Source organism: Dermochelys coriacea, chromosome 2, assembly GCF_009764565.3.
Source record: "Dermochelys coriacea isolate rDerCor1 chromosome 2, rDerCor1.pri.v4, whole genome shotgun sequence".
NCBI lineage: Eukaryota > Metazoa > Chordata > Testudines > Dermochelyidae > Dermochelys > Dermochelys coriacea.
In genome coordinates, this window is record NC_050069.1 from 265,673,828 (window position 1) to 265,699,274 (window position 25,447).

Below are 25,447 nucleotides of genomic sequence, written 5' to 3' on the forward strand. Positions count from 1 at the left end.
GGGAGATGCTCAGTCGATGTAAATTGGCATAAACCCCTTGGGGATCAGAATCACAGCACTACTTTGTATTGCTGGTGGAAGTCTCAGCGGAGAAACCAAGGAATGAACTGGCCACGGAGGCTTTGTTTCTAGAGAAGGTGCTTCTAAGTCAATCAGCTATGGCGACTGCTCATGTTTGCTGTATCTATGCTGTGGATGAGTACAGAGCTCCATTCTCCAAAGCTGCCAACACAGCACTTTTTACCAGTGCTGGAAACATTTTTTTTTTTCAGGGCAGGATGCCGGGCAAGTCTCAAAACTTGGCCTGGTTTGAATGAGCACCTAATGGTTTGGATTAGAGTGGGGTTCAAGCCACAACAGTCAGAGACAGGTATCCACCACTCCGAAGTTTGGGGTGGTTTGGATCCAGCATCTCACTATTGACCCATCTCTAATTCACTTCCTTCTGCAAAGGATCCAAAACTTCTGGATCTGCAAAACTGGATGCTGATTCATCCAGAATCTGCAAGAATCTTGACTCCCATGAAGGCAGGAGGAGTGAGGGCTTAGCACCTTAGAGGATTCAGAGTAGCAGCCGTGTTAGTCTGTATTCGCAAAAAGAAAAGGAGTACTTGTGGCACCTTAGAGACTAACAAATTTATTAGAGCATAAGCTTTCGTGAGCTACAGCTCACTTCACGAAGCTCAGACCTCTGCCCAAGACTGGAGATGGAAATCTCTTTGTCACAGTATTTGGAGCATCTGTTTCTGGTCTCCATCAGGACATAGCAATGAAGATGGAAAATCACAGGAGGGAAGGAAAGAATGAGCCAGATTCTGTTCACCGTCTGTCATGGTGTACGCTACTCACTGCAGTTTAGCACTCACTTCTGGCGATTAGCTCCACCCGGTTCAGCCCCACTCTCTGGTCTTCCAGCATTGCAGATCTCTTTTCGCTCCAGGAGTTGCGGTAGGGATGCTTCACAGCTTGGCTCTCCAGCCAGGATTTCCTCTTTGGGGGTTGGCTTGGGGGTGTCTTCCAAAATCTCTCTGCACAAGCAGCTTCAGGCTGTCTTCATGCCCTTTGCCCTATGTTACGCCAGCAATGACACAGGCAATCTTCCCATTCACTGCCCCAGTCAGTACTACTCTTCATGGAGGGGAATCCAAACCCACCCTCTGTGCTGGGTTCCAGTCCAGACCCCTATAGCAAACAGTTAAGTTCTGGGTCTTCACCAACTTTACTGCTGTTTTCCCTGGATTACCTCCTCCCGTGCTTCTTTAACCTTCTCCTTCGCCAGCCTTCCTCCTCAGATCCCAGGCTCTTAGGCATATTAGGTAAACCCTTCCTCATGGGTTCGTATCCCTTTTTTCAGGGGGTTCCTATCCCCGCTTCCTTCTCCCTTCCCTTCTCCAGGAGCCCCAGCCACCCGGGGCTGACAGCCAGAGCTCTTCAAAAAAGAAAAAGGACTCAGCTGACACCTCCCTTGACACATTCCCATGCTTTCCTTGGGAGGCCCACCCCATAGTTTGAGAACCCCAGGCCCAGATGTTACCTATCTCTTTCCCTCCACGTTATGTCCTTCTGTCCTGACTCGCAAAGGCCTTGGTACCCCCTCCTCCACAGCTCTGCTAATACACTTCAATCCTGGCCTGCCGCTTCCCGCCAGCCTGAGCTCTGCAAACTCAACTCAACCCTGACCTACTACATGCCCTGTTACATGAATGCTGGGCCTCTCCCAGCACAGGCTGCCCAGTGTGCCAAATTGAAGATGGTGCTAGATGGGCACTGGGAGGAGAGTCAATCTCAGCTTTACTCCTTACTTAAATCAGCTTCAAGCTCAAGTCTAGATCAAAGGAGAAAGTGACCCTATCTCATCTTGCGCTGGGCTCTGTAATAACAACCCCTAGCTCTTACCCAGCACTTTTCATCATTAGAAATCAAAGTGCTTTATAAAAGGGGTGGAGGGGAGCATCATTATACCCATTTTACATATGGAAATACTGAGGCACTGGGTCACACAGCAAACCACTGGGAGAGCCAGGAATAGAATCACGAGCTTCTGAGTCCCACGCTAGTGCTCTAAGCACCTGACCACACTGTCTCTGTGAGCAGGCTGCTCTCCAGTTACATTCCCATAGAACTGCATTGTACCAAAGTCTAGGGTAAGACGGTGGCTTGAGGCTACAACCTGCAGCGGGGTCTTGCATGTACTCAGGACTATTGTGCCCGCTGTTGGCACAATTCACCCATGACCACCAGCCATGGGACCTGAATAGTGCCTGGCCCTAGTTTAACAAGGAAGGGGAGCTCCTTGCGTTCTTTTTCCCTTTTGTTTACAAACACAGGGCACCATGTGAGCCTTAGCCACTAATGGCTTGAAGAAGACATGATTTGCCAGACTGGAGCACACTCTGCATCCATCCAGCCTTCTACCCTGCTTCTAACAGAGTTCACTACATGGCTGTGCTGCTCCCCAATTCTCTTTCAATCTAACTGCCTGGTCAATGCTCTACATGGATGGCATGGAATGCCCTCCTGACCCCTATGGGAGATCAGCTGGTGCTCAGAAGCATGAAGCTTGATTCCCTTGTCCTACTCTTAGTTTGGACAGCTACAGCTATTGTTAATGGCCTTTAAGCAACCCAGGGACATGCGTGAGGTAATATCTGCCCAGACCTGAAGAAGAGCTCTGGGTAAGCTTAAAAACTTGTGTCTCTCACCAACAGAAGTTGGCCCAATAAAAGGTATTACCTCACCCACCTTGTCTCGCTAATATCCTAGGGCCAACATGGCTACAATAACACAGCAAACATGAAACAATCCAGTCCTTTCACAGTGCTAGCCAGCAGCATCTCTCTCAATAACCTACAGTGGCAGTGAATACCTTTCCGTGACTACACAGTGTTGTTGTAGCCGTGTTGGTCCCAAGCTATTACAGAGACAAGGTGGGTGAGGTAGTATCTTTTATTGGACCGGTATAAGATATTACCTCACCGCCTTGTCTTCCTAATACCATGACTATATGATGCATTAAAGGAGTGACAGTCTGCTAAAAAAACAAGTGATTCTAAGTGTCTGTCTGAACAAGATTTGGGGGAACTTCCCTCTTTGGTAAATTTGCTTTCTTAAAAAAAGAGTGACAATCCTGCTTAGTAATACACTATTGTATACAGAATTTTGCAGTGTTGTGTGTATGTGTGTATGTTTTCCACTGCCCTCTACTGGATGCAAACTGGATGCAAATGGACTGTTCTAATGTGTTTCATAAGCTCTGTACTACCATTAACCAGGGAAGATTCTCCTTTAACTCAAGGAACAGAAGGCTGTGTTTTTGCAGGATTTGGAGTCCATCAGCAGGAAGTTCAGAATGGCTGGGTGTGCAGCACTATGACAATCTGGAAGTCTACAGATGGCCACAGAGTTTTTACTCTTAGTGCTTTTCATCCCAAAGTGCGATAGAAATACAGGGCTAAGTTCTTTGCTGGTGTAAACTCTATTGACGTCAATTGAGAAAATGCCAGCAGAGACTCGGGGCCCTTAAATTTATCTACCATTGAAATTAAGCCACCTCTGGGTAACAAGAAGCAGCTAAGGCTTTGGTTCAGCAAAGCCCTAAAGTACATACTTAACTTTAAGCATGGGAGCAGTGCCTGTGAAGTTCAATGGTCCTACTTGTGAACTTCGTTTTAAGCATGTGCTTCGGAGTTTATCTGAACAGAGATGGGATTGTTCATGTGTTTAACGTTAAGCATATGCTTCTTAAGTGCTATGTGGAATCAAGCTCTAAGAGCAACACCATTCAGTGTTATATGCGCCTTACCCTACACAGTAGACAGTAGTCAGAATATAGTATTAACACAAGCTGGAATTCGGCTGGGATCCTGGCACTAAGACCTCCTACTCTTGCATAAAGCACCATTGGCTCTCGAATGCCAAACATCCCATTTACCTTCTGATCTCTTCCAGAGTGGGCCCTCCTCCCATTGCACTGAAACAATGCAGCTCTGACTCAGAGGGAAGATTGCCACTTTTTGACTCATCATCTCAGCTTTCCACAGCAGATAGGTGTTCCCAGAGAACTCGCATGTGAGTGTTCAACCAGCCTGACCCTTCTGAGTTTGGGCGAGCCAGAAGGCGCATGGCAAAAAGTTCTGATGCGAGCAAGTAAAGCACTTTGCCGAGAGAGGGAAACAAGAGAGCAGCCCAAAAGCATTAGTTTCTTAATAGCTCCCTAGCTAGCCCTTGTGGCCCTAACCCTAGCCAGAGCGGCTGGCTGCATGGTCAGCTCTACGGCAGCTTCGTATACACCCAGCTGGGTCTAACTGACCTGTGAGTCATTTGTTTTATTGGTTGATTCATTTTTATTTCCCGGTCTTTAGTCGCAGGGCTTCAGAAAAGTCTTTTCAAATTGCCCCATTTTCACAATTTTGCAAACCTCAAATCAGGCACATTTAGACTAAGCAATCTTTTGCAATTAATATTTTAGTAGGTACATTATATACCTTCAGTTCCAGTCCTAAACTGTTTTGCTAACAGGTGGTATGTTTCACCCCAGAAGTGGCTGCATTTCAGGGGTAGATGAAGTGATCCTGGCCTATATCAGTGTGTTATGCTTCCAGGGCAGCTTGATAACCTATGGGGTGAAAGGCACTTTACACATGTAAATCCACTGAAGTGCAAATCACACAGGACTACTGAAATTTCTGGCAGTCATACCTCATGGCTGCGGTATGTTTTCCTAGGGGGGATTTTAATTGTAACAGTGGTGTAATGCCCAGCGTGGGGAGACGTGCTTTAGCCATGCCATACCTTTCCCTCCTGTTTCAGCATCATAAACCTAGACCTAAGGGAACTTTACCCTTGTAAAGACTGGTTTGTAGCTCAACCCAGCACCAAATCCAAATATTTATTCAAAGGATGTTAAAACAGGCTTACAGCTTGCATGGTGCCCAGATTTCTCTTCATTCACTGCCTTTGTGGGAGGGGTTCAGCTTTACCTTTGAAAAGTTTTAGGGTAAATTCATGTCCTATCCCCTCCTTGAGACCTCTTTGCTGAGACCAGCAATTACGGATGCTTCTGTGACAGCCAGCCAGTAGGAACTGAACTGTGGCCGACCCAGCTCATTGCAATAATGTCATTTATGATCATTAGGACCCTGTCTCTGTAACTGCCAGCTTAGTCCACAGCCGGCTTGTTCACCACTGAAAGCATGCACACCTCCAGCCTGAGCAAAAAGATTAAATGCCCTAGCTAGCAGCTGTAGAGGAGTCACACCTCTGTGGATCAGGTGCTGAGGAGGAAACACCAGGCACACTGAACAGTGGGTTATAGATGCACTAAAGAGTTGAATTGGTGCATTAGGCTCAGAGTAAGCATGCATGGCTGAGGGGTTCCACACCCTCCATGCTTGGAACCACGACAGTACTTGCCACAAGTGTTGTTCTAAACCATTTCAGTTGCAATGCCCTCTGGGAGAAACATTATCTATCCCACAGCTCCCAGTCCACCTCTTGGAAGCAGTGGACCCTGGGATATTTTGAAAGGCTACTGGGGCACTGTAGGACAATAGCAGGGGGACTACCAGAACTGCTCTTATCCCAGCACCCTCTCTCCCCACCGGTACAGACTGAACGGGTAGCCAGCAAGTCTCCTCCCACCTGCACTGGGAGCACTTCTGTGTGTGGATTCCATGTTTCATAGTCATTCTAGAGCACCACATGGGTCTCAGGATGGGGAGGTTCTCTAGTGCATGTAGCAACCTGCGTGGGACTCGAAAGGAGGAGCACATGTTGCCAGAGGGAAGAATTTGGAGGAGGCACCCAGAAGTCAGTCTGTGTGCGCATGACTGGTGCAAGCCATAGTTCCAGCATCTCTATAAAGAGACAATTTAATTTGAGACACATGAAGTCCTTTGATGTTATTACTCAGCCCATAGTATAAGAAACGGTGCAGACAAGGCCTAGCTAGTAACAATTTTTTACAATGTAAGCTCCTTTGGACAGGGACTCTTTTTGTCTGTTTATACAGCACCTAGCTCAACAGGTTCCTGATCCATGACCAAGGCTTCTGGAGTCTACTGCAGTACAAATTTAATAATTTTATTAAGATGATGTTGAAGTAAAAAGAAAACAGTACAGAGTTTAAGCATAGAAGTTTCTGGTTATCAGGAAATAAGGTACAGATTATCAAGGGGTGCGAAATTCGGTTTAGGAATGGGTGGCATAAGGAATATATAATCTGCAATCTCCCTGATTGGGGGTAAAAGGTTAACGGGTCAAAGTACAGACATTGAGATATGGGGGTATGTTGTTCATATAATGGCTATCTTCACGTGCGGAGAATAATGAGAGGATACGATGATGAGGATGGATTTACCCTCATTTGGTGGGATTTAATGTTCAGTGAGCTTATGGTTCCAGTTCATATGGTCCAATGGAAAAAGTCTCTCAGTTCCTTTCCCATAGTTGATGCACGATGTCATATCGGCTCATACCCCCTGGTACTGTCGGTGGCCGGTGATGTGTTCGATGTAGATGGCCCTGGACCATCGGATGGTGTCCGAGACCATGAGGCGCCGCATGAGCCATGCATAGCGTCGACCGATCCCACAGGTCCACAGTACACGCTTGTTGCAGGGGTCCCAAGTGCCCAGGGCTCCAATGATCAGGGCATCCATCTGCACCTCGTAGCCCTTCGCTCTCAGGATGTCGGCCGGGGGGGCGTATTTTTCCAGCTTACAAGCTCGGGCTTCGTGGAAGGCCGGGGTCCTGTTCTCAAATACATCATGATGTAAGCAGAGTCAGGATGAGCTCCACCCTGACATCTGGTGGTGAGTTGTGGCAAATTGTGGAAAAGAACTTCAGGGGCTGATTCATTTGCATAGGCACACCCACCCTGCCTAGCATGAGCCCATAGCTGCCCAGATGGTCACTTTGGTTGCTGTGGGATCCCCAGTTTCTCTGTTATTGGGGTAGGAAGAATAAATTGTTATTATCCTGATTATGTGACTCAAGGACAGTGGAACTGTACTTGGCCTTTTGTTATGATGGAGGGACTCTCCATCAACTAAGTAGCACTCACTAGGCAAGGGACATGGGTTCCAACTCTCAGTGAATTGAGAGAGAGGCTGGGGATAGGTATTAATACCTGGTGATATGGGCCCTATATATTAATTGCACACTTTCCACTGTGGAGTATCAGAGCTAATTTTGATTCTATTAGGAGTCTAGTTACAGGCTGCTAAGCTGAATTCACTTTGGGCTAATGGTGCACAAGCACTGAAGCTCCTTTACTACAAGCTGAAATCATGAAATAGCTAAAATTACTGAGAGCTGAAATCACTGAGTGTTGTGTTAAGTGGGGGATGGGGGGGCTGAAGATATATTGCAGAGCAGTTTGCGGGATGGCTGGAGTGGCTCATGGGGGGTGGGGCTGACAGAGCAGAGTGATTAATGGGACAGCTGGTAGAGTGGAGTGGAGCCCAATGGAGAGATGGGGCAATCGACTTTGGACCATGTAAGGTGCCCCTTAGTGCCCCCCCCATTTCCACCAAGGTTGGGAGGTAAAACTTTGCAGATAAACTTTCGAACTCTGGGGCTGCACTGACCAGGGACAGAGACTTTTGGGTTGCTGTACTCAAGAACCAAAGGGAAAGGACTCAGCACAATTTGCTTGGGGTGGGTTTTTGCTCATGAGTTGGGTTGTGAATCCTGTTGATGGTGTTTCCCTAATATAATGCCACATTGTTTCTCTCTGTTATTAAAAGGCTTTTGCTACACTCAGACTCTGTCCTTGCGAGGGGGAAGTATTGCCTCTTAGAGGCACCTGCGGGGGGGGTATATATTTGTCCCAGGTCACTAGGTAGGGGCTTAAGCCGGTTTTGCATTGTGTTATTGGAATGGAACCCCTAGATCCTGAACCCGGCCCTTGTTGCTGCCAACTCTGACGGGCAGAAGAATTACAATAATAACAACCAGCGTGGATCAAAAACTGGGGAAATGATTCTGAGAAAAAAAATTGAAATATCAAAGTCGGGGGTTTTTTTTGCAGTCTTCAAACCTGAACAAGTTTCCATGTTCCATCAACTTGGCTGCGATATTATTGATGCGTTTTTTTAATCAAAATGATGATCAAAATCATTTTAGTTTGTTTTTTCACATTTATCAGAGGAAGTGAGGAGCCGAAATCCCTTTGGGGACTGACCCTTACTCTCTCTGTGCCTCACTTCCCCCTCTATAAAGTTGTGAGGATAATACTTCTCTCTCTCCCACCCTTCATCTGGTCTATTTAATTTGTAGGCTCTTTTGGGCAGCAAACATACAGCACCTAGAGCAATCAGAGCCAGATCTTAATTGGAGCCTCTGGGAACTACTGCAATGCAAATAATAGTAATGCAACCCATGGCTCTGCTCTTCTTCTTTCCCATGGTAACATTGTTTGTTATAGCTGCTGTGCTTGGCCCTCAGGCATCTCACAGCCCTGAAAATCCTGATAATCTGGAGGCATCCCTGAGTGTCCCCTCTCCCAAGCCTGAGATATGTAGACGCTGAGAAATTAGTGAAGGAAAAGCTCCCCCAGGCCATCTGTCTGCCATCTCTTTCCCCACAGTCACAGGCTAGCATTTGAGCCAGTCTTACAAGCTCAGTTCAGGCAAGTAACATCTCTCTGATGCTCTGTCACTTTCAGATAACCATGCACCCTGCCTAGCAGGCAATTTTTGTCCAAACACACACACCCAGCGGAACACACACACACACACACACACACCCCTTTTGACTTTGGCATCCCACATAGATATCAAATCCTTTATCGCTTTTGGCAAAAGGAAAAGGGCTCAACTTCATTTTAAGGTGGTTAAGCACTGGAATAAATTGCCTAGGGAATCTCCATCACTGGAGATTTTTGAGAGCAGGTTAGACAAACACCTGCCAGGGATGGTCTAGAATAGATAATACTTAGTCTGCCTGGACTAGATGACCTCTCAACGTCCCTTCCAGTCCTATGATTCTATGGCCCCTTACCCTGTGAGTTTTGGACTCCTTTATTCCTGTGGCTCGCTTGTTATCCTGAGAGAACGGGCTGCAAATCCTGTAGTGGGGGGCTAGAGCTCCTCCTACTGGTGAAATGGCATCACTTTCAGAGCTTAACCTCCAGTTAGGGATCTAAAATATGAAAAAAGAAAAGGAGTACTTGTGGCACCTTAGAGACTAACAAATTTATTAAAGCATAAGCTTTCGTGAGCTACAGCTCACTTCATCGGATGCATTTGGTGGAAAAAACAGAGGAGAGATTTCTGTTTTTTCCACCAAATGCATCCGATGAAGTGAGCTGTAGCTCACGAAAGCTTATGCTCTAATAAATTTGTTAGTCTCTAAGGTGCCACAAGTACTCCTTTTCTTTTTGCGAATACAGACTAACACGGCTGCTACTCTGAAACTTAAAATATGAAAGACTCAGGGTATGTCTACACTGCAATTAGACACCTGCGGCTGGCCTGTGCCAGCTGACTTGGGCTCACAGGGCTCGGGCTAAGGGGCTCTTTAACTGCAGTGTAGACATTCGGGCTTAGGTTGCAGCCTGAGCCCTGGGACCCTCCCACCTCCCAGGGTCCTAGAGCCCAGGCTCCAGCCCGAGCCCGAATTTTTACACTGAAATTTTACAGCCCCATAGCGGGAGCCCATGTCAGCTGACACAGGCCAGCTGTGAGTGTTTAATTGCAGTCTACTTCGGGTCCATTACAATAAACCCCGGGTCTTTTACTGACTGTTATGCCACAGGATTATGGCAATAGTTTTGTGGGGCTTCATTCCAGATTTTAGACCAGTGTTTAGCATAGGGAGAATAAACACTACATTACCAACAAACTAACAACAATATCAGGTGATTACGCAGCATCGTTTGTCCACCAGAATGTTTAACAAATTACTAAATGGTTTTCTTCACCCACCACTGAAAGGCAGCCACCTCTGGAATGGAACACAGCAGCTGCTTAGCAGCACTGCATAACAATTTGGGAGAGGAAATGCTATCCCACCATGACCGCAGGATTCCAGCAAGTGGTTCCAGATTGATAAGGATCCACAGCCAGCTGAGATTAGCTCCTCACAGTTCCAACCTGCTCTCCCAGTTAAGAAGATTCTTTCTTTTTCTCCTGGGAGATCTGTGGGGTGCCCATTTGAGCCTCAAGTCTGAAATAATGGGCAAGGCTCCTGCGCTTGGCCCCTTGGCATCTCACAGCCCTGAAAATCCTGATAATCTGGAGGCATCCCTGAGCGTTCCCTCTCCCAAGCCTGAGATTTGTAGACGCTGAGAAATTAGTGAGGGAAAAGCTCCCCCAGGCCATCTCTCTGCCATCTCTTTCCCCACAGTCACAGGCTAGCATTTGAGCCAGTCTTACAAGCTCAGTTCAGGCAGGTAACATCTCTCATGGGTCAGAACCTCAATGGGTGTAAATCAGAGGAACTCTGCTGACTTTAGTAGAAGTACAGCAATATGCACTGGTTCAAGATCTGCTTTCTGAACTGCATTAGGAATGAGGCCTTTCTAATGGGACTGTCCCCTCATGCTCCCTGAACAGATGTCTCTAGCACTGAAGATCGTGGCTTCTGTTCGCAATGTTGCTTGCAAGCAACCAGCTAATGGCTGTATGTATGAGGCCAGCATAGATCTGTTGCAGCTCTCTGCCTGACTTATTCAGAACAAAAGCTTTGCAGCTGCCAAAGCTAATCTTGAAAGTGAATCCAGTGGACAGTTTGATTAAAGGCCAGGGAAGCCTCTGATTTCCAGTCAAGTGCTTGCAACCCAGAGGAGCATTCTTTATTTTTTCAAGATACTTCCCTGTTTGCAAGTTGTTCTATTTCATCCCTGCAAGCATCCGAGTATCAACCCAAAGGAGAGAGGGGAATTGTTTAGAGCAGTCCTGGGTGGGGGGGTGGGGCAGAGCTAGTCATTATGGAATGCAAATGAGCAAAGGCAAAATGTAGGCAGAGTATTGAGAACAAATTCCTAACAGTGTGTTCTATTATATTGTGAATAATCTCATCAGCAGAGTGTTTTCTATTCCTGGCTTTGCTAGTGACCTGCTGTATTGCAGTAGTGCCTAGAGTTTCCAATCAGGAATGAAAACCCCATTCCTCAACTTTCTGTGCCTCAGTTTCCCCTGTGTGTGTGAGAGGGGACCGATCCTTTCCTTCATAAAATCATAGTATTGTAGGACTGGAAGGGACCTCATCTAGTCCAGTCCCCTGCACTCATGGCAGGACTAGGTATTATCTAGACCATCCCTGACAGGTGTTTGTCTAACCTTATTCTTAAAAATCTGCTATGCTGGAGATTCCACAGTCTTCCTAAGCAATTTATTTCACTGCTTAACCACCCTGACAGTTAGGAAATTTTTCCTAAAGTCTAACCAAAACCTCCCTTACTGCCATTTAAGCCCATTGCTTCTTGTCTTATCCTCAGAGGTTAAGAAGAACATTTTTTCTCCCTCCTCTTTGTAACAATCTTTTATGTACACGAAAACTGTTATCATGTCCCCTCTCTGTCTTCTCTTTTTCAGACTAAAAAGAAACCCAATTTTTTCAATCTTCCCTCATAGGTCATGTTTTCTAACCTTTAATCATTTCTGTTGCTCTTCTTTGGACTTTCTCCAATTTGTCCACTCTTTCCTGTAATGTGGTGCCCAGAAGCAGACACAATTTTTTTAAAGCTTGAGATGTATGGATGAAAATTATTAAACTTCACAGCATCCCTATGTGAAAGCATTCCAGTCCCCTGGATCATCATAGACTCATAGACTTTAAGGCCAGAATGAACCATCATGAGATCCTCCCACTCAGTTATTGATAACTTAATTATTTGATACTCCTTATTACCCAAAACGGGGTTATGTTGTCTACTGATGACAACAATAATTCATTCAAACCTAAGTGAGCTGTAGCTCACAAAAGCTTATGCTCAAATAAATTTGTTAGTCTCTAAGGTGCCAGAAAAGTACTCCTTTTCTTTTTGTGAATACAGACTAACACAGCTGCTACTCTGAAACCTGTCAATTATTCAGTGTCCCCTCAGGACAGTCTCCAGACTGTTCACATCCCAGTCATGACATTGAGATTGTTAATTGATTTTTAAAACATGTCCATTTTACAGATGGATAAACCAAGCCACGGGACTCAAGTTCACAGAGTTCAGGAGCCAACATAGATACATTGGAACATAGATACCCAAGTTCCCATCTCAAACCATTACACCACCCTTCCTCTTCCCTGTGAGGCTACAGCTGGCCAAACCTTTTCCATTAAATGTCTTTCAGTTAAAGAAAAATGACACTTTTTTTCTAAATAAAAATTTGCATAATACATTTTTGTTTAATTCATTTTTTAATGGAAAAATGTTGTTGTTTTTTAAAAAAAAACCTGGAAAATTTTACCCAAAATTGTAAAACTGTCATAGAAAAATTTGCAAATTAAAAAAACAAAGCATGGAAAATGCCAGCTCGACTTGAGACATTTAAAACTCATGTGGTAAAAGCCATAGGGAATATGCTATTAAGCACAATCCTGGAATGATAGGGGATAGATGTGATGAGCTGATAAGCCTTTCTGGGCTCTAATTTCCATCAGTCCATTTCTGCCCTTAACAACAATAATACTTTGCACACACGCAGGGCTTTTCATTCACAGATCTTGAAGCATCTTGCATTAGTGGGCCAGCATTACACTATTATAGAGATGAAGACATAGTAGCACAGAGAAGTTGTAACTTAATTTTTCAAGTGAGCTAATGCTTAGGGGGGCATCCCTCTGCAAAACACGTGCAGGCCCTGATTTTAGAGGTGCTGGGCATCCAAAACTGCAATGAAGTCAAGGCAAGTCTTGGGTGCCTCACTTGAGAGACATGGAGGCTGATTTCTAGTAGTGCTGCATACCCACAGATGAGGCACACAAAGTTAGTGGAGACTGCTGAAGATGTAGGTCAGGGATCGGCAACCTTTGGCCCACGGCCTGCCAGGGCAAGCCCCCTGGCGGGCTGGGCCAGTTTGTTTTCTTCTGTGTCTGCAGGTTCGGCTGATCGCAGCTCCCACTGGCCGCGGTTCGCTGCTCCAGGCCAAGGCGGGCTGCGGGAAGTGGTGGCCAGCACATCCCTCGGCCCGCGCTGCTTCCCGCAGCCCCCATTGGCCTGGAGCGGCGAACGAGGGCCAGTGGGAGCCGCGATCAGCCGAACCTGCAGACACGGTAAGTAAACAAACTGCCCCGGCCCGCGAGGGGGCTTACGCTGGTGGGCCGTGGGCCAAAGGTTGCTGATCCCCAGTCTAAGTGCTTCAGCTACAGCTGGTCATTTGTTGTTTTTTCCTTTGGTTGAAAACCAGTTTTTAGAAGGAAACAAAAATGTTCAGGGAAAAAATATGTTTCCTTTTAAATGTTCTATTTTTTCAACTATCTGAACATTTTCATTTACCTTCACATCGAAAACAAAGTTTTGTTTTAGTTTTTGAAAGTTGAATTTTCTTTCCTGTCTTTTACAGACTGAGGTAGGGAGAAATTAAGCCACTCACCCGGAGTCACAGCAGAGCTGCGGTTTCAAACTAAGTCTCCTACAGGCTAGTCTAGGCCCTTAATCACAAAGCTGTCCTCCTTCCATGCCTCAGAAACCCACGGCTAGACCTTCTGCTACACAGCTCCATAAACCCAACTTGTAAATGGGGGATTAGCAGGCTTTCCTCATGGCAGTGTACTCAGCTGCACAGCTCCAGAGTGGGGCCTGTCTCTCTGTCCCATAGGGGGAATGAGACCTTAGCAACAGATCTTGGTGGTTTTGCTTTTGTTCCCCTATGTCTCTGGCTTACCCGAGCCTACTTTTATGATGTCTCTTTTGGAAGAACATTCTTTGGTTAGGTGTTGATCGTCCTCCAGCGCTCCTCAAGCTCTGAGCACAGTTTGTTTATTTAAACTTCCATTGCATTGGGTGACCTTCCTGTGTATCTTGCAGAGAAGCGGACAATATTATCTCTCGCCTCTGGCCCAGCCCTGCAGCTCCTCTGGAGCGAGATCCTGTCACGCGCTCACAGAATCTGTGTAGCACGACAATTTGTCCTCTTATTGATTAATCACCCTCACCTTTCGACTTCAGTGAAAGCAGATTCTAGGAGTGAGGAGAAGATAAATGTCTTCCCCCTTGGAAGGAACAAACTGTGATCTCCCCCTGTAGGTTATGTCCAGCCACTCATCATCCAATGATCATTTGTCACCTTTGTTTCTGCTTTGCTTGTTAGACCAAGCTAGACTTGAGGATGACTGGAACTGAGCACTGGCTTTCCTATTAATTGTGTTTATTATCTGTGGAGGGAGGAGAGCTGCACAACCTCCAAACTTCAGGCCTCGTTCTGAAAACATGTGCTACCAATTTATTTATTATTTATATTACAGCAGCACCTAGAAGCCCTGACCAAGATCAGGTCCCCATTGGGCTAGGTGCTGTACATACTCATAGTAAGAGACAGTCCCATTCCCTGGATGATTTTACAATCCAAATACACAGGACAGACCAAGGAAATATTACTATCCCCACTTTATAGATGGGTAGCTGATACGCAGAGAGATCAAGGGTCTGATTCAACAGCTGTTGGAGACTCCAATTGACTTCAATGTATGTTGGATGAGACCTAATGTGACCAAAGTCACAGAGGATGTCAATGGCAAAGCTAGGAATGGTACCAGGCTCTCTTAAGTTCTAGTCTAGTGCAATGGGCCTGATCCACATGCAAAAGTTGAATGGGTATCACTATTTGGATTAGTGGGAGGGGTCAATATTTTACTGAAATAGTTACACCAATATAGTTATACCCAGCATGGTTGCAGTTACCCTGGTATAAAGTTGCCTTCTTCTGGTAGAGCTGATTCCCCTTCCCATAGGGAAACAGCTATAACATCATAAGCACTTTTATACATTATATTGCATATATCTCTGTATATATTATGTACATGGCATGTATTACAGCTGTGACCATCTTCGGGCAAGTTGTGCTGCTTTAACTACAGTAGACTCGTTAAAACACTACAAAGTGTATGAATAGACAAGACCTTAGCCACAAGGCCATCTTTGCTCCCAGAGTGTTCTCTTATTCATCCCAATAAGCAGTACTCTTAGCAGGGAATGCTCTCTGGATTGCGTCTATGCCATTGAAAGCCACTCTGTTTAATAACATGAGCTCTCGCTGTGTTTGTATGTATCACTGGGGAAGAGGTGAGAGTTTTGCCTTTATTTTCCTGTTTGAGATTTGTTTAGTTTTCCTTTCAAAACTGAAGTGGGCCCCGTGCTTGCTTTTTATTTCCCAGGAATGGCTTTTGATCTCAGCCACCCTTCCTTACCTACTTCCACTTTCCCCTGCTCATGACTGAATTCCAGCCAGTTTCCTTTATCCAGCTTCTTGATCTCTCTGACTGCGGTGTTGGTAGATGTTAGTGATGCCTTGCACACAGGATCCCCAAATCATGTGCAACTACATGTTCTCCAAGCTAGACTTCACAACAATTCACCACCTGTAAGGATATGTTTACCTGAGGTATACTATTCAACCACTAGATGTCGCTACATAGCATGCCAGGCAGGATGCAGTTCCTGGTAAATAATGGAGACAAAGTTGGAATCCAAGCTGACTGGAAGCCTGACTGTGATTTACCACGGGCTTTCCAATGCCCTTTATATGTCGGTTTGACTCAACTGCCATAGTTATGGCAATGTCTGCTGATAGTCCTTGGTCATATAGATTTAGTAGTGCAATGAGATCCGATCCCCCAAATTAAATAGGCTATGTTATTATATCACTCAGTTATTGTTGATTATTATTTATATTACAGTACCAGACAAGATCAGGGCCCCACTGTGGTAGGTAATATGGGTGTGTATCTATATATAGAGACAAGACATCAAGAGAGAGTTCCTGCCCTGACGAGCTTGCAGTCCAAATACCCAAGAAAGACAATGAGTAGAAAAGAGGAAGGTTTGTTAACTTAACATTACAGATGGAGAATGAATAGAGTTTAAGGCTAGAGGGGACCACTGAATCATCTAGTGACCTCCTGTACATCATAAGCCATTAAATTTCACCTAGCAACCCTGCACTGAGTCCACAGAGAGATTAAGGGACTTGCCCGAGGTCACAAAGAGTCAACAGTCAGGGCCCCTGTGCCAGGCACAGCACCGATATATAAAATGACATTCCCTTCTCAGAGAGCTGTACATTGCCCCCTGCATATAAGCCTTGCTACTGCCCCCAGTCAGGGAGTAACTGATCTTTGCACCCAAATTTGGGTCCTCTGCCTGAAATCCCATCTAGATGGTAGGTCTGCTCTCACATTAGGATTTAGAGAAACAAAGTGGGCGAGGTAAAATCTTTTATTGGACCAACTTCTGTTGGCGAGAGAGAGATGAGCTTTCAAGCCACTCAGAGTGGGTCTGGGAAAGGGTCTCCCAGCCTCACAGCTAAATGCAAGGTGAAACAGATTGTTTAGCATGCGTAGCTAGCACGTATTTAGGGGACCTTTCAAGATGGAGTGGTCCGTTCACACCTCTGCAGTCATAGGACAAAACGAGGGGTTAATGGGTTACAGATTGTTGTAATAAGCTATAAATCCAGGTTTCAGAGTAGCAGCCGTGTTAGTCTGTATTCGCAAAAAGAAAAGGAGTACTTGTGGCACCTTAGAGACTAACAAATTTATTAGAGCATAAGCTTTCGCGATGAAGTGAGCTGTAGCTCACGAAAGCTTATGCTCTAATAAATTTGTTAGTCTCTAAGGTGCCACAAGTACTCCTTTTCTTTTTGCTATAAATCTAGTCTCTCTGTTCATTCCAGACTTTTGGTGTCTAGCAAGTAATGAATTTAAAGTGCCCAGGCTGGTCATTTGAAAGTGTTGTGTGGGTTTTCTGTGAGGATGAAGACTGTGAGGTCAGATATAGAGCGATTTAATCAGTTCTCCTATTACTATTTCAGCCCCACAGCTGGCCGATTCAATGTTCCTATTAAGGCCAGCAAGTGCATCAACAACCTTTAGCACACCTCAGCAAAGCAAACAGCCACTTCCTTTCTACTTCACCGAAACACTGCTGCTCCCTTGGTGTTATCGCCTAAAAGTCAGCACTATCAGGTTAATATGTTACTTGGAGCGTGTACATTGGAGATGTTTGGAAATGGAATGGATGCTCTAATGATAATAATGCCTAGCTCTTACGCAGCACTTTTCGTCAGTGGATCTGAAAGCATTTTACAAAAGTCTCCATTTTACAGATGGGCAAACTGAGGCACAGAGAGGCAAACTGACTTGCCCAAGGTCACCCAGCAGGCAGCACTAAAGCTGAGACTAGAACTCAGATCTCCTAAGCGCCAACCCCTTTCCACTACACCACACTGCCCCCCTTCATAGGGAGTCATTTAGAGCACTAATAATTAGAGAGATGGTGGAATGGCCCATCAAAGGATCAGGTTTGGGCTATTATTATTCATCATAGGTGCACTGCTTCTTTAGGTGGTAGCTTGACAGCACTGAAGACTGAATTCTCAGCTGATCCATAGAGCAGGCAGTGGCTTTGCAAGCTCCTCCATCCCTCACTCATACCTTGGAGGGACCATGTCTAGACAGTTTATCATGAGTGGGCAGTTTATCATCTCAATCCCATCTGTGCTATTGGAAACTGCCACCAAAGATGCAATATGCATGGTGACCTGCGTGCCTTTTGCCCTCATTCTCCTCTATGGGACAGGGTCCCTGGTTTAACTCGATCTCCCATGATGCAACCACAGTCATTTGATTTTCATCATACACCACATGACTTGGTCAGAGGGTAGGCCACAGTGCATCATGGGAGAGGCAGTCCAATCCAACAGCCTGGCCCATGTGGGCACATGGGAACAAGAGGTACCTGAAATACTACTCCCGTGATGCCCCAAACTGATCTTGAAATGAAATGTTTTGCTTATTTTTCCTGACACAAAAACAATTTTTAAAAAGTGGCAAAACTGAATTTATTCCACCAAAAATTTTGATTTGGAGGAAGCTGCATTTTCCATCAAAAAATCATTTGGGCAGAAAATTCCTGGCCAGCTCTAAAGATAGGGAGATAGCAGGATCTGCTGCCAGCTTCTTTTCCACAGAGACTAGGGAAGGGTAGGTGTGCTGGACTTTCTGAGGAGAAAGGGTTTGGGGAAATTTTGGGAGGCATTGGGCAAAGGACCCTCTGGGAGCCCAGCCTGAATGGGGAGACCCACTGAAAAGCAGGTCCAGTCAGACCCTGAGGAGGGTGCTGTAACCAGGGAGTTGTGTTTCTCTCCCCCGCCCCCTTTGTCTGTAGGACTAAGCCATCCAACCAACTGGGAACCTGAAACCCTGACTGAATCTGATATCAAGAAGATAAGCTTCACAGTTGCCTTGCATTGCTCTGTGCCTAGGGCCCCCGATCATAATGATGTTACATGAATTCACACTTGCACATGAACGATGTGGTGTATGTCCTGCCCCGATGTATTGTCTCCATCCCTACAACGTTAATACAAACTGCACTGAGACATACTGCAGATCCTTGTTACAACGCCAACAACAGCAAGACATAGACCTCACATGAAGCCTATTGGATCGGCCCCTCTGTCTGCGAATAACGCAGAAGCCCTTGGCATTGTTCATAGCCACGTCAGGCTCCAAGCACATGGAGTAATGGTTACTGGAAAGACATTTCAGGGAGGAAGGGTGTCTCCCGAGATTTCAGCCTTAGCAAATAGCAAAATCAGATCCAAACGAGGCAGAAAACAGTTCAAGCTGCTGAATAATAGAATTAATCTGTTTACCTGGTTGGAGAAGGACTTTAGCCTCCCCTGAACCCAGGCCTGTGGGAAAAGCAGAGTCACATGGAGGTGCCTTGCTAGTTCATGATACTTTTTGTTTGTTTCTAATCTGCTTATGAGGACAGCAATTTTCCCACCATTGAGGTGTCCTTAGTGTTTGCTGATGGCATTGCTTTGACAGCCCAGGAAACAGATCCATAGCGCAGGTCGTGATCATTCAAGCTTCCCTCCCACTGCCCTGCCCGTATACCCTACTTTGTTCTGGAAGGAGAACCCCTATGGCTGAGGAGTTAGTTATGTCTCAATGTATGGGCAGACATATACTGGGCCAGATCCTCAGCTGATCTAAATCAGTGTCACTCTAGAGGTCAGTGGAGCAATAACAAGTTACACCAGCTGTTTATCTGACTTAGTGATTAATTCTGGTCACTAATAACCAAGACCTGTAAGTGATCCACTGGCCATGAGACTTCTGACCCGGGGACCCAAACCCCCATAAACCAAGTCATCCTTGCCCAAATAGATGCTGAGTTCTGGCTGAAGGTCTTATATTCTTTGAGCTTCTTCGTGGCTTGAGTGTTATCCCTAACCTGTAAATGGGGCAAAGGTGACTTGGTTTATCTAGGGTTGTCTGGATGGGTATAACTGTAAACAGGGTGAAATTATAAACCAAGGAAAACATAAGGACCACAGGTTTCAGAGTAGCAGCCGTGTTAGTCTGTATTCGCAAAAAGAAAAGGAGGACTTGTGGCCCCTTATAGAGCATAAGCTTTCGTGAGCTACAGCTCACTGCATTGGATGCATTCAGTGTATTTGCATTCAGTAGAAAATACACTGAATGCATCCAATGAAGTGAGCTGTAGCTCATGAAAGCTTATGCTCAAATAAATTTGTTAGTCTCTAAGGTGCCACAAGTACTCCTTTTCTTTTTATAAGGACCACAGGAACCTTTTTAAGTCAGTGAGAGTCCTTAGATGGTGGGACGATCTCTCAAGGGAACGAGCTGACATGGTAATCATGTCACTGGAGACATTGAAAACTGAACTAGAGGAGTCAGTGTGGGACGTCATCCTGCTGAAATAGCAGTCCTGAGAGGAACAGAGGCCTCGCGGTTGAGGCACTGGTCTGGGACTCAGCAGATCTGGCTTCTCCTCCCAGCTTTGCTGCTGGCTCCCTGCATGACTGTGGGTGTACGTCACCTCTGTGTGCCTCAGTTTCCCAACCAGATGGGTGAAAATGCTTCATTTGTGTGCGTTGTCTACTAAGATTGTGAGCTCTTCAGACAAGGGGCTGCCTTTCTCTCACTGTGTGTCTGTTCAGTGCCTAGCACAGTGGGGCCCTGATCTTGTTTGGGGCCTGTAGGTGCTATATAAATGATAAATAGCAGTACAGTATTGGACTGGGTGGCCTAAGAGGGGTTTTCCCATCTCTGATTTGAAGCAAAGCTGAGCAGTCCCCTGAATCTGGGCAGAAGGACGCTATTGTCACAGTTCTGGTCCAGCCGTCCTTCCTGGCTACTCACCAGATTGCAGTGGGGGAATCTCACCTCTGACTTCCAGCCGCTTTAAGCCTCCAGAGTATGAACTGTCCCCGTCCTCCTGGGGTCCCTAGACATGGGGGTGTGCAAACCCTCTGTCCAACATCTCCACCTGAGAGCTGGACCATGCCATCCAGCCCCTGGACCCAGTACTGACTCCCCCACACCCGCTTAGATTCAGCTATTCCCAGAATTTCACCAACAGCATGAGCCCACCAGGTCACAGTTCATCTGTCTCAGGACCAGGTGGTGGACATAACATGCAACACACAAACCTTTGTGCAGAGTCCTTCCATGTTGTTGCTCTTTACTTATTCACACAAGCATTACACAAATCCATACAAAAATAATTAATCCTATATGCACTTCCCGTCTCCAGCTCACCCGTCCCTTAGGAATCCTTGGGGGACCTCTGTGTTCAGTTAGGCAGGGTCCTACTCACCCTGCCTCAACTTTCCTCTTCTTCAACTAGTGAAAAGTGGCCAAAGAAAGAGAACAGGCAAGCAAACTGAGCAACTTTCGCCCTTTATAACCTTCCAGTCTCCTCTGTCAGGTGACCCCCTGGTCAGCCACGAAAGCTACAATAAATTTGTTAGTCTCTAAGGTGCCACAAGTCCTCCTTTTCTTTTTGCGGATACAGGCTAACAGGGCTGCTACTCTGAAAGGAGTCCTACCAGGTGATTTCATTGCTAGGCAACCTCTCTCCTAACAGACCTTCCTGTTTGGGAGCCAGTCTTTTGTCTAGAGTGATTATCTTTCAATGGTGGAGCACTTATATCAAGGACCCTCTTTTGTGAGCTCCCTGCCACTCACCTTTGGCATGTCAGCCCAAAGATGGAGGCAAAAGTACACACCTAAGTCACTTTGTCTCCACATTCAGAATGGAGTATGCCAACTGGGGAAGAGTTCATAATCTCCCCCAGAACTCCGTAATTGTCCAGATTTCCCAAACTGGTGTGATAGGAACTGACAAAGAAGGGCTGTAGGCACACAGGACATTGTCCCAGAGAGGAAGGAGAAGAGGTCTAGTCTGATTAAGTGACCCTTTCAAAATATACTCCATGCAGGTGATAAATGCCAGAAAATTAGGCAGCCTCGTGCACTCCCTGGTGCCGTGAGACACGAAAAGGAAACAGACAAGATAGTAGTGGAGAGATTGATTTTTTTTTTTAAAGCTGACCTGAAAGCCATCAAGCCAGGCTGTTTACAAGGCCATTTTCAACAAGGATCGGTCAGCAGACCGCGCACACCTTGGCACTTTGCCCTTAATGTGCCACTCCCATGACAAATGCCTACAGCCTTTGGAAGGCTCCCAGAAACAAGCAATCCAGCAGCCGGGGAGGAGGAGAATGTATGATACTAAAAGCAGGGGATTAAACAATTGGAGGAAATGCTTTGGAGATAACTCCTGGGGTGTACAGCTATCTCCTTACCTAATAAAGCGAATCTCCCTGGATCACGCATGCAGTAAGGTCCTGCTCCTACTGGCACTTTTACAATGCTTGGGAACCATTTTTAAATGGTGTCAGCTAAACTGATTCTTAATATAGGGCCTTGTCCTGCCTTCTTGCTTACTTGAATATTCTTTACTCGTGTGCGTAGTATTATGTTCACAGCACACACGCAGAGGTGTTAAAAATGTCAAATAGTTTTACTGAAAGGTTGCAAGGTAACACGACTTTATTTGTAGACTTCGGAACAATACCACTCAATAAGCAAACACAGAGAAAGGCAAAGCAGGCTGCTCCCTAATGCCAGGAAGCACCACTCGCCCTACCTTGCTCCAGGCTGATTCTTTCCAGAGCCCTCTGATTGCACACTACACTCCAGAGCCTGCAAGCTGGACCAGGAAACCACCCAATTCTCACACAAACATACACTTTTAAAGTCATAGCTAAAGTTCAACACAGTCCTTAATGTAAGCGGGGGAACAGTCATGCTATTATGGGGAACTTTCCTGGCTTCCTGGCTTCTTCCCGGTGAAGTGGGCTAGCGAAAGGATCTGAGTCCTCGCTCCCACTTCCTGTACCCAGTGGCCTCCCTGTCCTTGAGGACTCCCCTTCCACTCTCCTGTCTGGCAGAGTCCTCGTAACCCCAACAAGGCTGGGCCCAGGATTCCTGGGGGCTCAATCCCCAACCCTGCTGTGGTCACCTAGGACAGGGGCTAGGGTGTCCCCACTCCAGGGTCCTCTCTCTGCACTGGGCACTTCTCTGACCCACTGACCATTACATACAAGTTAAAGCAAATGCAAGTTATTTAATCAACAATTAATTTTAAAAGGAATAAGGGAAAATGGCAAAGGTTAAAGGAAACACATCACCCCGCTCGGTGGCAGGGAACATCACAAACAGTGTCTCTGGAATGTCAGGGCAGTTCACAGTCTGCTCCTTGTAAGTCCCAGGCCACCTTCTCCGGCCCTGGCTGTGCTGCAGGGATGCTGTGGGCTGGACACTTGCTCTGGTGGTGGCCTCATGCTCTCAGGCTCTAAGTGGTAGGACTCTTCTTCCCAGTCTTGCCCCCACCCGTCGGGGTTACGATCCAAGCCTGGCCTGCAGAGCCTCTTGGCTGAGGCGTCTCCCTGTGCTGGGCGCGCTGCCCAGAGTCCCCCTCGCTCTCCCTGGTGCTCACCGCACCCAGCTCTGGACTGCTCCAGCCCCAGCTGCACCACTCTGTCTCTGCACTGCTGCTGCTCTGCCTCCAGCTCCCTGGGCTGCTTCTTTGGCCCCTCTGGCTCTGGTTGCTGCAGCTCTGCTCCCAGGGCAAGTCTGCTCTCTCTGGGCTGTGCCTCTGGCTTTGGGGCTGCAGCTCTGCTCCCAGGACAGGGACTGCTCTCTATGGGCAGCTTTTATGGTCTCTCTGGATCTGGCACAGCTCTGCTCCCCAGCTAAGCTCAGGCCCCTGCTTTCTCCTTAGCTCGGCCCCACTCTGTCTGACCCAGGCAATTCCAGCTCACACAGAGGACAGGACCTCCCTGGCCTCCTGACTCCCTGATTAGCCTGCCCGCCCGCCCTGTCATTCAGGCTGACAGGGAGCATTGGCCTCTCCCATTGTTCCTGGGGGCTGTCAGTCTCAGGGTCCTGATTCCCCATTGACCCTTCCCCTTTGAGTACTGGGAGCTAGCAACTAAAACACCTCCACTGAATGTTAGTAAGGGGGCAACAGTCCCCTTACATTAACACAGCACAAGTAGCCCTGCTGAAGCCAGTGGGGATGTCTCTGGGATTTACTCTTGTCACAGGAATAAGTGCTTTCAGGGTTGGGCCAATGGTTTAACCAGCTAGTATGGAGCGCTTGTCTGTCTGTATCCATCTACTGCCTCTCAGCACTTAGCACAATGGGGTCCTGGTCCAAATAATGCTACAAATAATAAATAATGATCTGGGATGAACCTGCGTTAGAATCATATTGTAATTAACTCTGGTTGTGTTTATGTGTTGCCTCAATTTCTAGTGGCTGAAATAAGAACAAGTGTGTGTCCTAAGACCTATACTGCAAACAGCTATTGGAGGACCAACCTGAGCTCAGATGACATGTGTTTGGGCTTTGGGAGCATAAGGATAACTGTGAAGTTCTTAGGTAGCTATAAATTTGTTACAATAGCTTAAAAAATATGGCCTAAATATAGTTTTGAAAGAGTCTCTCATAATGCAGTCTGAGCATGCCCTTTCTAGCTGGCAAAACCACGTTACATATCCATTTAGATTTCACCAGGATCACACTGAATTAAAGCAAAATAAAAAGAACGAGATGTGGACAGGGCTTAAATCTAAACCAGACCCTCTCTCTGGGGGGAATATGACTTGGTTCTGGCTTAATTTCCCCCTGTGATCTCATGGTTTACCCCAGAGCTTTGCAGTTCTGCATTTTGGAAGTCTGTTCTGCAGCTCTCTGATGTTGTGTAAATTACAGTCACATGGCAATTGAAATATGCAGTTTAAATTATATCACCGCACCACTTCTGTATGGTCTGATGCCCAAACAGTGAGGTTATGTACGTAAGAGCAAGCAGGGTGATGAAACGCCTTGTCCTTCAGAGTAGCATGAGAGGCAGACTTTCTTGGGTCTTGTCCTTAGCTGGTGTGAGTCAGCGTCACTCCATTGACTTCAGTGGACCTGGGCCAGTTTATAAGCAGCTGGGGATCTAGGCCGGAGAAGCATGACAGTAAAAATGGTGCTGAGAAGTCCCTCTCTAGTCTCCCTCCTGGCACTTATCGAACATGCTCAGTTTAAAAACCCAAAGATTATTCGTCTAGCTGCAAGCTGCCTGTGGACTCTACCAATCCCTCCCTGGGAGGGCTGCATGGTGCAAGGCTGAAAATGAACCAAATAATAATTAAAAGAAGATGACTTCTGAAGTATCGGAGCTTCAGCTTTTTCACTGCCAAGGATGACAGGAACAAGGACTATCCATCCTTATGCTTCAGGGCCTAACCTGATCACTTTGAGCTGGTCAGTCTAGTCATTATTATAATGAAATTAGCCCCATGTTCTAGGTTTCTAAGCTGCCCCTCATTTCTGCAAATGGATTCACTCAACACCTGGATACATCATTTTCAGACTGTAGGATGCTCAGGAAGAGTCCAGCTATTTGTGTTGTGTGGCCACTGCTGGGTGAGCAAGCACCATTCTCAGGCTGCTCCACTCTACAAGATCAAACTCACCCCTCCTGAAGTCACGCTTTGTCGGTAACTTCTTTAACAAACCACCAACCTCAGCCTAACAGCTCTCTTCCCAATGTGTTGTTCCCAGGTGTGATGGGGTGTTCACCCCACACCAGCCCCTGAAGGGGTCAAGATGGCTAGGTGGGCCAATTAACTGCCTAGACTGCATCTGGAGTAGGGGCCAGGGAGCCATGAGGACTAATTAAAGGATGAAGCTCACCTGGACAGGGATAGGTGTGATTTGTATAAAGCCAGGTGTCTGAAGCAGATGGGGCTGCAGGGAAGAGGCCTGCAGTCCCTCTCTATGAGGCTAGTGAAAGAAGGGAGCTAGGCCTCCAGGGAAGGGCATACCCAGAAATGGGTGGAGAAGGTGCCTGATAGAGGCAATGTAGGAAGCAGTGCAGGGAAACAACAGCAAGGTGTGGGACAGTGCAGA